The sequence below is a fragment of the Palaemon carinicauda genome, chromosome 22 (genome assembly GCF_036898095.1).
Source record: "Palaemon carinicauda isolate YSFRI2023 chromosome 22, ASM3689809v2, whole genome shotgun sequence".
NCBI lineage: Eukaryota > Metazoa > Arthropoda > Malacostraca > Decapoda > Palaemonidae > Palaemon > Palaemon carinicauda.
The window spans coordinates 3,473,237-3,489,126 of record NC_090746.1 but is presented as its reverse complement, the minus strand read 5'-3'; the positions used below and the strand labels follow the sequence as shown (position 1 = coordinate 3,489,126).

Below are 15,890 nucleotides of genomic sequence, written 5' to 3'. Positions count from 1 at the left end.
AAACTCAGAATGGTTTCCCGAGAGCCAGTAGACTCGTGCTTTGCACTGAGCTCCCGTTCAACATTCGCCCTCAACCGTGTTTTAGCTTTTGTTTTTCGCTTAGAATATCATTGAACAGATATTAGTTAATCTCATAGAGGGACCAAAGTGAGAAGAAACAGTACATCATGTCTCCCCCTGACCCCATAGTCTATCTCATTATGTGAAACCATGAAGGAGACCTGAAAAAAATGGATAGGATGTGGTTGCAATATTATTATTATTACTTGCTAAGCTACAACTCTAGTTGGAAAAGCAGAATGCTATAACCCCAGAGGCCCCAATAGGGAAAATACCCCAGTGAGGAAAGGAAACAAGGAAAAATAAAATATTTTAAGAAGAGTAGCCTAACATTAAAATAAATATCTCCTATATAAACTATAAACACTTCAACAAAACAAAAGGAATAGAAATAAGATAGATCAGTATGCCCGAGTGTACCCTCAAGCAAGAGAACTCTAACCAAAGACAGTGGAAGACCATGGTACAGAGGCTATGACACTACCCAAGACTAGAGCACAATGGTTTGATTTTGGAGTGTCCTTCTCCTAGAAGAGCTGCTTGCCATAACCAGAGTCCCTTCTACCCTTACCAAGAGGAAAGTGGCCACTGAACAATTACAGTGCAGTAGTTAACCCCTTGGGTGAAGAAGAATTGTTTAGTAATCTCAGTGCTACCATGTGTATGAGGACAAAGGAGAATATGTAAAGAACAGGCCAAACTATTGTGTGTGTGTATGTGTGTGTGTGTAAGCAAATGGAAAATAAACCTTAACCAAAGAGAAGGTTCCAATGTAGTGCTGCCTGGTCAGTCAAAAGACCCCATAACTCTCTAGCGGTAGTATCTCAACGGGTAGCTGGTGACCTGGCCAACCTACTACCTATAATAGGTTCTATCATAAGAAGTGTATGTATATAGAGATAAGCATCACTGATAATGAAGTAAAAAAAAACTGAAATGGTTATGTACACATTTAGGAAGCACTGAGTATGAGAGATAATGTCTTGACCGAACAAGACGCGAGAATTGCTGAATTGGAAAACAAAGTTTCGGACCTTGGCGCAGACGCAGTAAATTCCATCCAGACAACAGACCTCACTGAAAAAGTTGATAATCTTGCTATGAATATGGAATCAATTAAGGCAACACTTCAGACATTGAAGGCCCCAAAATCAGAGAAAATGGACATACGCTGACAAAGTTAAGGAAAAAATCTGTAGGTAATTAAATCAACAAATATAACTAAAATTACCGAAAGAAAACACGAGGTCGAACAAGCACTTAAAGCCATTCCAATACTTGACGCGAGGTCAACTTAAAATGGAAATGTAGTTATAAACTTTGCTAACAAAACGATCAGAGAAGAGGCTGCAAACACAACTCACACATTGGTTGCCGACACAAAAACGAGAAAATTCTGAAATTGAAAAGCATAAATAATGATATGCAATGTGTACAATGATGAAGTTGAAGTAGTAAATGCCTTAATTCGAAAAAATCGTTGCCTGGACCAAATGCAAAATATAGAAGATAAGTGTCTTGAAGAAAAATGCTGCAGGTGGGACTACCCACTATGTGTTGAAATGTGATAATGAAATTCGGAAGGCTATTCACAATAATAATGAAAGTTATGTTACGATGGGGTACTTATAACATACGTGATAGGTACCACGTGATCACCTGCTACCACTGCCAGAGGTATGGACATCTTGAAAAAAGATTGCAAGTCTAAGAATTATGATAAAATCTACGGGAAATGTTCAGGGAGACATTCCAACAAGGAGTGTAATTTGCAATGGTCAAAATGTATTAACTGCACAAAGTTAAACAAACCAAGTGACCAGATATTAAATTCTAGAGACTGCATAGCTTCTGACTTGGAATAGAAAAAACTTGCAGAAAATACTGATCATAGTTACTAAGGACGTAAATATACAATCTGTTGGTAATAAAAATATCCAAATTCGAGAATTGATAAACGAGAAATACTTGCACATACTAGCATTATTAGAAACATGATTAAATAACTTTGACAAGGCTAAGATCACAAATGAACCCCACCCCCTACACATACCTTCTTTCACATTCCAAGAGAGGATAGGTCTGGTGGGAGTGTCAGACTCTTTATTCATAAAGGTTACTCAAATCTCAAAATGTTAAAAAGAACTAGTGTAACAAGCTTTGAATACATAGAAATAAACTTTACGCAAAACCACAGAAAAATATCCATTGCAACAGTCTACAAACCTCCGAGAACGAATACTAGTACCTTCTTTGGAGAATTCAGTGTACTCATAGAGATGATTATCATGGAAAAAATTGAATTAGTTATTTGTGGAGACTTCAATCTATGGATGGATGACGCATCAAATCTTGATGCTTCAGCATTTAGTGAGTTATTGGAATCATATCAATTGGTGAAAAATGTCGACTGTACAACTACTTTAACTGGGCATACGTTGGACCTAGTTTTAAGTGACGGAATGAATAACATTGTACCTGGTATAAATGATTAAATGTACTATCTCCCCAGTGCATAAATATATTACGTTTAGTCAGCCTCTACAGAAACATGCAGTAGTGAAGAAAATAAACTTTAGACATAAATAAAATTTTTCTCCTACCGTATTTATTGAAGAAGTTACAAAGAAAATAAATGATGCTATCAACATTCCCTGTGATCATGATGACCAACGTCTGTTGGGAGCTGTGTGTTGACTGCCTTACGACCACTTAAAATAGTGAGAGTAAAAGTGAATATGATACCATGTACACACTGACGGAAAAGACTATAACTTAAAAACCAATCTCAAACATTTTTGTGTTGCTGTTCTTACAGCTCTCTCTCTCTCGATCGACAACTGGACTACTAACCTTGTAAAGTCGAGCGCAACTCCTCTCGACGAAGCCTCCATCTCGGTTGTCATTGTCGACGTCGAATGTTGAAAAAGGAAGTCCGTTGTGAGAGTACATGGCATCTCCTGAGAAACATGGGGGCAGTTTTTAATAAAAATCAAACTCAGTCAACTGATAAAGCATAGATATACATACATGATACATACATACATATGCATATAATGTATTTATTCATTATCTCCGCCAACAAAGATGGAAGGAGGTTATGTTTTACCCCCTGAATGTGTGTTTGTATGTGAACAGCTTCCTGGACACAATTATAATCGTGACGAAATTTGCAGAGATTAACTGTTATGTAAAAACCTGGAAATGATTAAATTTTGGAAATTCAAGGTCAAATGTCAAGGTCACGGTCAAGTAAAATGTTCAATTCACGTAATCAGCCATAAGTTGGGACATCGTTGCCACAGAGACTTCAAACTTGGTTCATATTTCAGTGTATAAAAATTCACGCCAATTAATACATGTTAAGGTCAATGGTGAGGGTCAAGGTCGAGAAATAAGCTGCCGCAGCGGAGGTCGGCGCTCTATGGAATGCCCCTCAAGTCTACATTGAGTTCAGAAAATTAAATTTTTGGTGATCAATCTAAATTTATCTTAAGGACTTTTTCTTTTTATCCCTTCTGCTATGTTTTATTTTCATTTTATCCCTTCTGCTATTTTTTAAGTATTGATCCCTTTGTGGTCGTCAGTTGCTGACTCATACTTATTTGCTAGACAAAAACTTGAAGTCTTGTCCACACGATCGAGCATGCCCGACGGGCAAACAGTGATACCAGGCCACAATAGTTAGTGAAAATGAGGCTTCATGACGTCAGAAGCGGGAAAACTAATGGCAAGAATCTGGCAACACTGTATGATGCCAGATCCCTGTCTGTAGTTTTCCAGCTTCTGACGTCATTAACCCTCATTCTTACTAACTATTGTGGCTTAAGTTTTCAATTTCTTATCCCTAATCTGAATATTAATCTTTGACACCTTCGGTCAATTAATTCTTGGAGCATATTGCAAAAGATTTTTCATAATTCTGACCATTCTTTACATTCAGATCTTCCCGGACAGTTCCATCTTGTTCGTAATACTAGGTATGCAGTTAATTCTAATAGTCAGGCCTTCTCCATCATGAGGGTCAATAATAAACAGTATTCTAGAAGTTTCATTCTAGCCATAACAAGGCTCTGGGACGACCTTCCTAATCGGTACTAGGACGGGATGCCGAATGCACTATTGCCGACAGACAAGATCCCGAAAAGACGTAAAGCCGAAAGGACATGAACCCGAACGGTCGTAAAACCGAACAGTCATGGAAACAAACGGTCATAAAGCCGAATAGTTAAAAGAATAAAGAAAAAGATAGTGAACATTTAATACTTCATTCTGACTCTTCGGTCACTTGAATTAGTACTAAATACTGATTCAATATTTATTACTTACAGTTAGCAAAGGTCAAAAGCATCAACAACTCAAAAAATAAACAAACTTTTTATTTATTTAAAAAAATAAATTGTGAAAAATATATAAAATTTAATGCAAAAATTTCATGTAAAATTATGTAAAAATTGCATGTAAAAAGATGTAAATAAAAATATTACAAGTTGCGAGGTAAAAGATAAAAAAGATAAAAGATTTCAAGTTATGAGCCATAGCTCGTAAAAACTCTAAGCCTTCTTCTTTATCATAAGAATTGCAAATAGCTTTTATGCGATCATTAATGATGTTATATTTCTTGTTAGGCTTTGAAATGTCAATTCCTATCAATGCTTGTTCTATTAAAATTTCATTGGCTGCCTGCTCATTTCGAATAACTTTTAGTAGCTTTGAAACTGTTGGATGGGTTACATTGAGTCTTCTTTTAAATGTTTGATGCCATATTTCCTGGGAATTATTGGTCCTCGGTAAATCATCTTGAACTCTATTGTACACATACATCCACCTCAAAAATTTGTCTCCTTCGATGTCCTCTCTGCGTTATTCCTAACTAGGTACTTTCATGATACACAAAAAAAATCAATTAACAAGTCTTCAGTTTCAGCAGTTATTGTTTATTGTAGCTCGCTCGAAATCCGCTATTATTGAATCGGGCTCGGGAATGCCTTTGTTGTTAAAAAATTTAAAGATATAGTCATATTTTTCTCATCTTTTTTTACTTGTTATGCAAAACACTAATGGCAGGGTTTTGCTCTCCGAAATAATTGCGTGTATTGTATAGAGCTGTTTCCCGAGAGGAGCAGAGTCAAAAGTGCCATCGGCAAACCATGTCTGTTTTCTCGATAATAATTTAAAATTCTTCTCTGTCGAAAAAATGGTAACAGTTTGAGTTTCATGAATACGAAAGTTTTCTCCACGCGTTGTTATGTTGAAATCTTCCCGATCGTTAACATTTCTTACACGTCTTACCATTCGTCCAAGAGTTTCTCTTTTTGGCAGGGAGTCACAAATGCTTAGAGGCAATTCATCAATGATTTTATTAATTACACTGCTTGTAACCTCTTCTGTCTGTTAGGCTCTTGTTTTCATATCATCCAAAGCTTTTAGTACACATGTGTGAGCACTATCTGGCGGATGTGAATGATCTGAAGAACTTTCTGGCCGAGCAGCATTCATTGTGATTATTCTTCCTTTACATGCTTTTCTTTTCTCGCATCTCCAGTATGTGGTATCATTAACTTTTTTTATCAACAATGTAAGTACATCCATTATAAAGGACCTTCCGTCCACCATGTCCTGTCTTAATGAACTCCATTGTCAAACTGTATGGGTGACTTGGTTTTATTTTTATTTTCAAAATTTTCTTTCTGTCATTAATTTTTAACTATTCGGCTTTATGACCGTTCGGTTCCATGTCCTTTCGGCTTTGTCTTTTCGTCATCTTGTCTGTCGCTAATAGTGCATTCGGCACCTTGTCTGTCGGCAATAGTGCATTCGGCATCTTGTCTGTCGGCAATAGTGCATTCGGCATCCCGTCCGCACACATCCTAATCGGGTAGCTGAATTCATGGAACTTTGGAAATTCACACGTGTTGCAAATATTTTTTCTGTTGAACAGGCTGACATAAGTACAATTCCATAGTTTATGTATGACTTATTCATTTAACGTTGTTACTGATCTCAATACATTTTATATATTTTTTTTTAATTTCTCATAGTTTATTTCCCTGTTGAAGCCCATAGACTTGTAGCCATTTGCTTTTCCAATTAAGGTTGATTAGCAATAATATACACATATATGCATACATACATACACACATTATATATATAAATATATATATATTTATATCTATAAGCATATACATACATATACACATACAAATGTATGCATATATATAAACATATGTATATATATATATATATATATATATATATATATATATATATATATACATAAATCTATACAATATATATACAGTAAATATATATATATATATATATATATATATATATGTATGTGTATATATATATATATATATATATATATGCATATACATACATATACACATACAAATATATGCATATATATAAACATATGTATATATACATAAATACAATAGATATAAAAATATATATAAAATATATATGTTTATTATGTATATATGTGTGTTTATTATTATATACATATGTATATTTATATATATTCATATACATATGCATATATATATATATATATAAATGTATGCATGAATGTGTGTTTCATTCTCTGACAAACATTGAAAAAATATACCTTTTTATGCAATCAAAAATAAATTCAAGCATAAAGAGTCTTGACTATGATATTAACTTGGACATACGAACATACAGACGAATAAATTAAAGATAGAAAGGATAAAATGCCAGATGAAATTCTAAACAGAAACTAATGAATTGGAAGCTCAAGATAGAGACGACTGGCGAAATCTAACCGAGGCCCTTTGCGTCAATGGGCGTAGGAGATGATGATTATTGCATTAATGTGGAGTAATAAAAAACTAGTATAAAGAGATATCAAAACATAAGTTTTTTAGTATTATATCTGTAGTTCAAAAGGAGTACGAGAGAGAGAGAGAGAGAGAGAGAGAGAGAGAGAGAGAGAGAGAGAGAGAGAGAGAGAGAGAGAGAGAGAGAATGTAATTATGAGGATGCTTCATCTTATCAAATTAGTATTTCAGTAATCATAATGTAGAGTGCATTAGATATCGTTCATGTAATAAGATAAAGCAATTAATATTTGATAACAATAAATATTTTCCAAATTAATCAACAACAATTACAACAAAACATTTTCCTCGCTTATAAATTTAGTAAACATCACTATTTATGTAATCATTATGACTAGATCTTTTAAGCATCCAAAATCTATAAAATAAATATTGGGACTTGAATGGCAGGACAGGATTAGAAATGAAACTATAAGAGAGATTACTCGAGTGCCATATGTGGGTGAGATCATGGTGATAGGTAGATGGAGACTGTTTGGGCATGCTTTTCGCACTCGCCAAGAGCGATTAGCTCACAAAACTTTCAATTGGTCTCCACAATGCACTAGAAGAGTTGGAAGACACAGGCCTGAATGGCTGAGGACTATGAAGCGCGAAGTAGGAGGTGATGAATGGAGAAGTATTGAATTAAAAGCTCAAAATAGAGACGCCAGGAGACATGTACCCAAGGCCCTTTGCGTCAATGAGCGTAGGAGAAGATGATGACGTAAAATCTAAACTCATTCCGATTAAAAGATGTGTAATAAGTTTCTAAAATATCCTCGCCTAAGTTTCTGAAGGAAACATTAAATATAATGTGGTCATACACAATCATTCTAAAGCTATTTCGATTAAAAAAATTTAATGCCAGTTTTGAAGATTTCGTTTATTTGCGCCCCAGTTTCTAAAATACCTACTTTGTTTACGTTCCAGTTTCTAAAAGACTTCCTTTATTTGCGTTCCAGTTTCTAAAAGACTTCCTTTATTTGCATTCCAGTTTCTAATACACTTCCTTTATTTGCGTTTCTAAAGTTATACCTGAATACCAAGTGATTACACCCATTTCCTCTGTCATTATATTCTAAATAATCACAAATACAATCTATTCCAGTTTCTGGAAAATTCATTTAATAATCTCACCTGCATTTCCGAAGTAAACATTGGCATGGTAGAGCCTGTAAGCGTCCCGCTCGGAGCCGATCCTGAAGCCGCGATACCTTGCGAACCGCCTGTTGCCGGACCAGTCCTCCAGTTCGATGTGGAGTTCGTAGTTGGTTTCGTTGTCGACGTTCGTGAGAGCCCACAGCAGGATGTTGCCTGGAAACAGAGGGAGGAAAAGAAGCGAGCTTAGGAAAGCTAGTCTCGTGTCAAGGGCTACTCGAAGTGAAGAGAAAGTAGGCTTTCAAGGAAGTTTTCGTTTGGAGAACGTTTTCGAAATATTACTTTGCCTACAGGATTTAGAAGTTGAGAAAAGATATAATTATATCTTCCACAATTTCATTTTCATTTTGGCATAAGGGTTGTGAGAAAAACATGTTAAGAAGGAAAAAAGAAAAAAATGAAACAATTTGAAAACAAACATCTACATAATATAATAAAATCATGGTATTATAATCCACATAATTCTCAGTGCCTTTGAAATATTTAAATCACGTTATAGAAAATAACCTTGCTTCATTGCATGACCATTTTCTGTATAATGAAATTCTAGGTCTCTCAGTCAAAGGCAGTTCCTAGATGTTCTTGATTATCCATTTCATAATACCTAACATAAAATGCATAATATTATTCATTAAAATACATCAAGTGATGACCCTAATTGCCAATTGTTGTTTATAAAACTATAAATGATCTTACTTAAAAATAATACTTCAGTATGCTAAACTCTATAAGAACTAAGAACGATAAATCATTGTATATGTTGAATATCTGTGTTTAGAATGGTATTATCTATGACATTAGTGGGAGAATCAAAAGGGTAAAGAATAATTATTATTATTACTGTTATTATTAATAAAAATTTCTAAGCTACAATCCTAGTTGGAAAAGTAGGATGCTAGAAGTCCAGGGGCTCCAACAGGGAAAATAGCCCAGTAAAGAAAGGAAACTAGGAAAATAAAATATCTTAAGAACAGTAACATTAAAAAAAATATCTCCTTCATAAAGTATATAAACTTTAACAAAACAAGAAGATAAATAAGATAGAATAGTGTGTCCGAGTGTACCCTTAAGCATAACAAATATAGAAATATAAACTTTACCGGAATGATGGTAAACCAAAGTTTTTATTTTCTTTTTCTTGACTGTTATCTGCGGTCACTTTCAAAGCCGTCTATCATTCGCTTTCTACGCGTCAAAACATTCATTTTTATATAGAAATATTTTATCACTTGCACCTTTCCCACTTCACTTTTAACTACTTTTCCTCCAAAGTCCTCTGATGACATAATAGAGGACAAGAACATGAGCCTACTTTTTCAAACCAAGCGCCTCATATATAGATTTAGAGACAACATTTCTTTGTAAGTCTTTGTTAATTTCAGTTTCCAATTATTACCTTCACCAACAAAGTTAGAAAGAGGTTAGTTTTACACCCCCTGAATGTGTGTTTGTGTGTGTGTGTTTGTGAACACCTTCCTGGCCACAATTTTGATCGTAGAGTAATGGAACTTTCACGGATTAACGGATATGTAAAAAGCTTAAGATTATTAAAATTTGGAAGGTCGAGATCGAAGGTCAAGGTCAAGGTCACGCAAAATGTACAATTCACGTAATCAGCCATACGTTTGGACATCGTTGCCAAAGAGACTTCAAACTTGGTTCATATTAGTGTATGAAAATCCACGCCAATTAATACATGTTAAGGTCAAAGGTCAGGGTCAAGGTCACGCAATAGGTGGAGAAATAAGCTGCCGTGGCGGAGGTCTGCGCTCTACTGAGTGCCTCTCTAGTTATTTTATGTAATTACGGGTCTCCAGCAATCACTTCCACAAAAACGTAAAACTCATAATATTCGCTGGCTTAGTATTCCTTAACATTTTTCTACAGACCATGCTAACTGCTTTTACATTAATCAAAAAATTAATTAATAAATCGGTCAATCATAATTTTTATGCCTACTTGTGACATGAATATAAATTTGAAGGTCTAAGACATATCCCACACTCTTAACCGAACGATCCAATGTGTGCTTGGCACGATGAAAAGTGAAATGTAACTCAAGAGAGGAAAGTTTAACGGGGAAAGTTTGTTATTTCATCTGTCAAAAATTACACATAATTTGCATCAAGTGAAAATATGACGTCACACTGACAACATATACTTTTGCTTTCGCGTTCAAGTGCGTGTCAGCGAGTCCGTTTCTGTTATTATTTTGCTTTACATTAAGGGATGCTTTTCCGGTCCTGTAAAGCAGGGGAACCCTATCCTACACTCAACAGGACCTCCACGGTCGTTTTAGGATGTTCATTCGGGAGCATTTAATATTTCACATGGCGTATTGCTCATTTACTGTTAAATCGTCACTATCGAAGCACTCACAGAATAAGAACGTCTTCAGTTTCCTCTTGAAAGCCTTAATATCTTCAGTCTTTCGAATGTCTAATGGTAGCTTATTGTATAGTCTCGGGGTTGCATATTTAAAGACACTAGTCTCTAGAGCCTACAGTAGACATGTATCTTACGTTATAATAGTTTGAAACCATCTGTAACTATTCTAATGTCAACACGAATTGTTGGGTGCACAATATGTAACAATTCTCTTAGATATTGACTCTCCGAGGTTTCATGAACATCAAGTACATTATGCAAATTTGCCCAAGTAAAAGTCCAAGATGTTCTTCCATTAAGATGCCGGAGAGTTCCATGTATCTGTAAAATAATCCATCTTTATAATCTTTCTTTAAAAATATGAAGAAATCTATATACGCATCCGTAAGATGCACAAAGAAGAAAGTCAATATTAAATATCCAATGCAGAGATAGGTGTATTTAAGAGAACTTTTACAGGCATTTTTTAACAAACTTCTGAACCATATAATCAGGTATCCGTGAAAATACTTTAGAACCTAGTAACCACAATCGGTGATTATTGGCACTCGCTAGCCAATATAGGTGGCTTATATTGACACCTTGTATCCAATATCGTAGCTAAAATTCCGGTTAGTAAAAAGACCATGACAAAATCCAGAAATGACAACTGTAATGGAAAATTTCCAACCTAGCTATTAGAGAGTATCTATGGCAAATTCTGCGCAATGTAATTATAAGTAAAGTACAAATCATTAAAAGTACCCTATGTGATTACGTCATACTAACTTCGTTTGATTCGACAGCCTATATTTGATGAATATAAAATTTCAGCTCTAAAGATAAATAGATCCTAAAACATCTGTTCGTATCACGATGACTTGAAGAACAAATGGTATAACTTCCAGCATTACTAAATCATTTATTACAACAGAGAAATCAGAGTAAAAAAAAAAAAAGATTAGTCATTTGAATGAATTGCTATGTAAAAGTTAAAACTGAAACGAATAATTTAATCATCAGTATCCAAGTGGTTTCAAAAACCCATTATAATAATTATGTCATTATAGTAATTAATATTATTAGGTCACCTGCCGCTAACACCGGAAATGAAATGACAGTATCATTTCTCACACTAACAGTTGTCTCGCGATAGTGAAGTGGGTTATTTGTCATGGGGGGGAGAGAGAGAGAGAGAGAGAGAGAGAGATTTGAGGTTTTCTGGCATCCTGGCATCTAAGGTTATTGATGATATATATATATATATATATATACATATATATATATATATATATATATACATATACATATATGGAGAGAGAGAGAGGAGAGAGAGAGAGAGAGAGAGAGTAATGATCGTACGATTGTTGATAATTTCAAATTTATAAAGAAAACGTACGTCAGTTACTACCTACGCATTGACATTTCATCTAATGTAAAAATACTCTTATAAAGATTTGTTTTCATACAAACCAGACAGGATCAATAATATTTTCAACTGTAAACAACATTACTTTAAATCAATATTCTCCATGAGAATTAGACACGGTTTCCCCAAACTACTTGTTTGGTTTTGTTAAAGTTTTTATAGTTTATTTAAGAAATATTTATTTCAATGTTGTTATTGTTCGCGAGATATCTTATTTTTCCCTATTTCCTCTCCCCACTGGGCTATTTTCCCTGTTGGAGCCCCTAGGCTTGTAGCATTCTGCTTTTCCAACTAGGGTTGTGGCCTAGCAGGTAATAATAATAATAATAATAATAATAATAATAATAATAATAATAATAATAATAATAATAATAATAATAATAATAATAATAATAATTCAGTTCTAAGTGGAATACAAATTTTCTCTTTATTCTTCTTCTTCAAGGTGACGGAATCACAACTTAACCACCCAATTGGTGTTTACGATCTTGTTGACGACTCAGACGAGTCACTGACCGAGAAAGTTCATTGGGACACGCCCTCCTCCCCCCGCCCCCTGGCATTATTCGTGGTTGGCTGAACGTGTGTCCCAGAGAAAGTTGTTTTCTTATCTGTTTATCCTGTGACTTTCTCTGTCTTTACCCGTAGAAACGATTATGATTGGAGTTTCTCTCTAGGGAGGTTCGCGGTTCTAATATTACACAGTTAAGTGATAAGGTGAGGTGTACACATCGATGAGTTTTTCAACTTCCTTTCCTACTTTGTATTAAGGCAAGCATAGAGTAAAAGCAATGCCTTGTAAGGAAATCAACATTCAACTCTTCACTCCTTTATTTTTTCCCCCTAATTCCTCGCAGTTATGATGAAATACTATTATACTATTCCACCTGCTACAGTAAAATAAATACTAGTTGACTATTTCAGTAGGAATCAAGAGTATAAAAATAACTAGGGTAGAAGAATATAACATACATGAGTTTATGATGCCTTATATCTCGGTGTAACAATCATAAAGTAAACGAGAAGTCAGTATGACCTCCACTAACAAATGGGTCATTTAACGGTAGGTCATTTGAAAGTATGTGTGAATACCATTTTCCAAGGAGAATGCCATGATTCTTTCAAAATCTTCCTGTCATATTTTCTATAGTTGATTTATACTCACAAAATTCTTATCATGTCTATTCCCACCACTGCAATAATTTTGCTATTATCATTAACTTTACAGAACGTTTTATATCTACCTGAAAAAAATATATATATCTCTGTCGAAGAGTCACAAATGTCACATGAAGAATTAGTTACCAAACATCGAAGCAAATTAGTCGACTATATACTCAAAACCAAACTTCTTACCCCATAGTTAAACAATTGTATATTATATATATATATATATATATATATATATATATATATATATATATATATATATATAATACATTTATATACATATATATAAATATGTATGTGTGTGTAAATATCAACCACAACGGCCTTTTAATATCGAATTCTACTTTTTTGAATGTACATCCACTGGAAATTCTTTTATGATAAAGGCTTCTGGCTAGGAAAAGGACTCGAACCTATGCGTTTGAGACGAAACAAATGCCAGCATGGTTGGTAAGAGTCCCTCCTGGCATTTATATCGACTGAAGAGGCATAGGTTCGAATCCTTACCCAGCCAGAAGCAATTATCATAAATTAATTGACATTGGATACACATTCCCAAAGGTAAAATTCGATATTAAAATGCCATTGTGGTTGATATTTACATTGATTAAAATCACGAGTGTTAGTGATAGATAGATAGTTAGATAGATAGATAGATGTGTTTATATATAAAATCATTACTCACCGAGCCAGAACTCCTGTCGAAGTCGCCGAAACCGACTTTATAGTCTTCCCATCCTCTCATGAAATTTTCATGTGGTTCGACGTCGTCACGAACCTACGGATGTACAAAGACAAAAAATAGATTTACAAATAAAATTGCATCTTTTTAAACCGTAAAAAACACCAATGGTTTGATTTTGTGGTTTAATATTTATTTTATTATCATAACCATTCTTATTTATTTTAAAGGTGTTCCTAACGAGCCTCACTTTTAATTTTAAGAAGTAAATTACAGTTTTCTCAAATAGCTGGCTCTTCCTCGAGCCAACTGTTTTTAAATTGTAATATCTTTGTTCTTTTAATGCCTTAAAGGCTTCTTAATAATAGGAGAACCTTGTCGAATATTAAAGGTGTCAACTATTGCTCAGTTCTATTTTAATGGTAATAAAGATAAATCTCGCATAACTATTGTTTCATTGTTTCATATCCACTGACTGATATAAACTGATCGACTGTTTACTCCATTCTTGTTTCATTCTTTGCTATCTATATACCTTAGCATAGTAGACAGCATGTCTTTACGTCTTGTTTGAATTACAATACCTTATCAAAGATTCTTTTCAACAAGCTGACCACGGTATAATTAACCTTCTTCCAAATTCTCAACATATGCTATATATCTGTCGCAAACTTTACTGTACATTATTTCAATGACTTGGCACATATAGCTTTTATATATATATATATATATATATATATATATATATATATATATATATATATATATATATATATATATATATATACATGCATACATATACTTATTACTTCCGAAGCTTACGTAAAAAAAATATCTCGTACAACTCTGCATACAATGTTTCCAGAAGGATAATATCATACAATATACTGTATAAGAACACATTACCCTGCACAGCCTCTATAAGGTTTACAATGTTTCCAGAAGGTTAAATCATACAGTATAATGTAATGTACATATATACATTACATATACAAACACGCACACACACACACACACACACACAAACATGACTGCTAATTCATGGACCAAAATTAACCCGAAATCTTCCTTACCTGGAAAACTGTCCAGCCTCCCTGTTCATTCTCCATGTCGCAGAACACTTTCAGGGCCCCTGGACTAAGTTGGGCGGATGGATGAGATAGATACCGCTACGAGTCGCCCCTTGGGTTGCCCTGATGTCATGACAGCTCGTACCAACGTGGAAGGACCCTGTACAAAGATAAGGCTCCTCTAGTTACTGTGATCTCTAGCGTCGAATCTCGCTCTCATGAATGACGGAGGCATGGGACGGTGATATTACCCTAACAAGCAGGACAATGCCCTAGAGACTGAATACATTAGGTAATTCAAATACAACGGTTTTAACCACATGGATCATGCAGTGAGAGAGAGAGAGAGAGAGAGAGAGAGGAGAGAGAGAGAGAGAGAGAGAGAGAGAGAGAATCCTCCTTGAAAATATCTGCAAAATGTAACCTCTGTCTTGGTTTGAGAGAGAGAGAGAGAGAGAGAGTCCTCCTTGAAAATATCTGCAAAATGTAACCTGTCTTGGTTGAGAGAGAGAGAGGAGAGAGAGAGAGAGAGAGAGAGAGAGAGAGAGAGAGAGAGTCCTCCTTGAAAATATCTGCAAAATGTAACCTGTCTTGGTTTGAGAGAGAGAGAGAGAGAGAGAGAGAGAGAGAGAGAGAGAGAGAGAGAGAGAGAGAGAGAGAGAGAGAGAGAGAGTCCTCCTTGAAAATATCTGCAAAATGTAACCTCTGTCTTGGTGAGAGAGAGAGAGAGAGGAGAGAGAGAGAGAGAGAGAGAGAGAGAGAGAGAGAGAGAGAGAGAGAGAGTCCTCCTTGAAAATATCTGCAAAATGTAACCTGTCTTGGTTTGAGAGAGAGAGAGAGAGAGAGAGAGAGAGAGAGAGAGAGAGAGAGAGAGAGAGAGAGAGAGAGAGAGAGAGTCCTCCTTGAAAATATCTGCAAAATGTAACCTGTCTTGGTTTGAGAGGAGAGAGAGAGGAGAGAGAGAGAGAGAGAGAGAGAGAGAGAGAGAGAGAGGAGAGAGAGAGGTCCTCCTTGAAAATATCTGCAAAATGTAACCTGTCTTGGTTTGAGAGAGAGAGGAGAGAGAGAGAGAGAGAGAGAGAGAGAGAGAGAGAGAGAGAGAGAGA

General features: G+C 35.0%; 1 pseudogene; it reads right to left on the bottom strand.

Annotated features, from left to right (window-relative positions):
• The window catches only part of LOC137616288 (microfibril-associated glycoprotein 4-like), a 208,855-nt pseudogene that overhangs the window by 169,653 nt on the left and 23,312 nt on the right, over window positions 1–15,890 (bottom strand).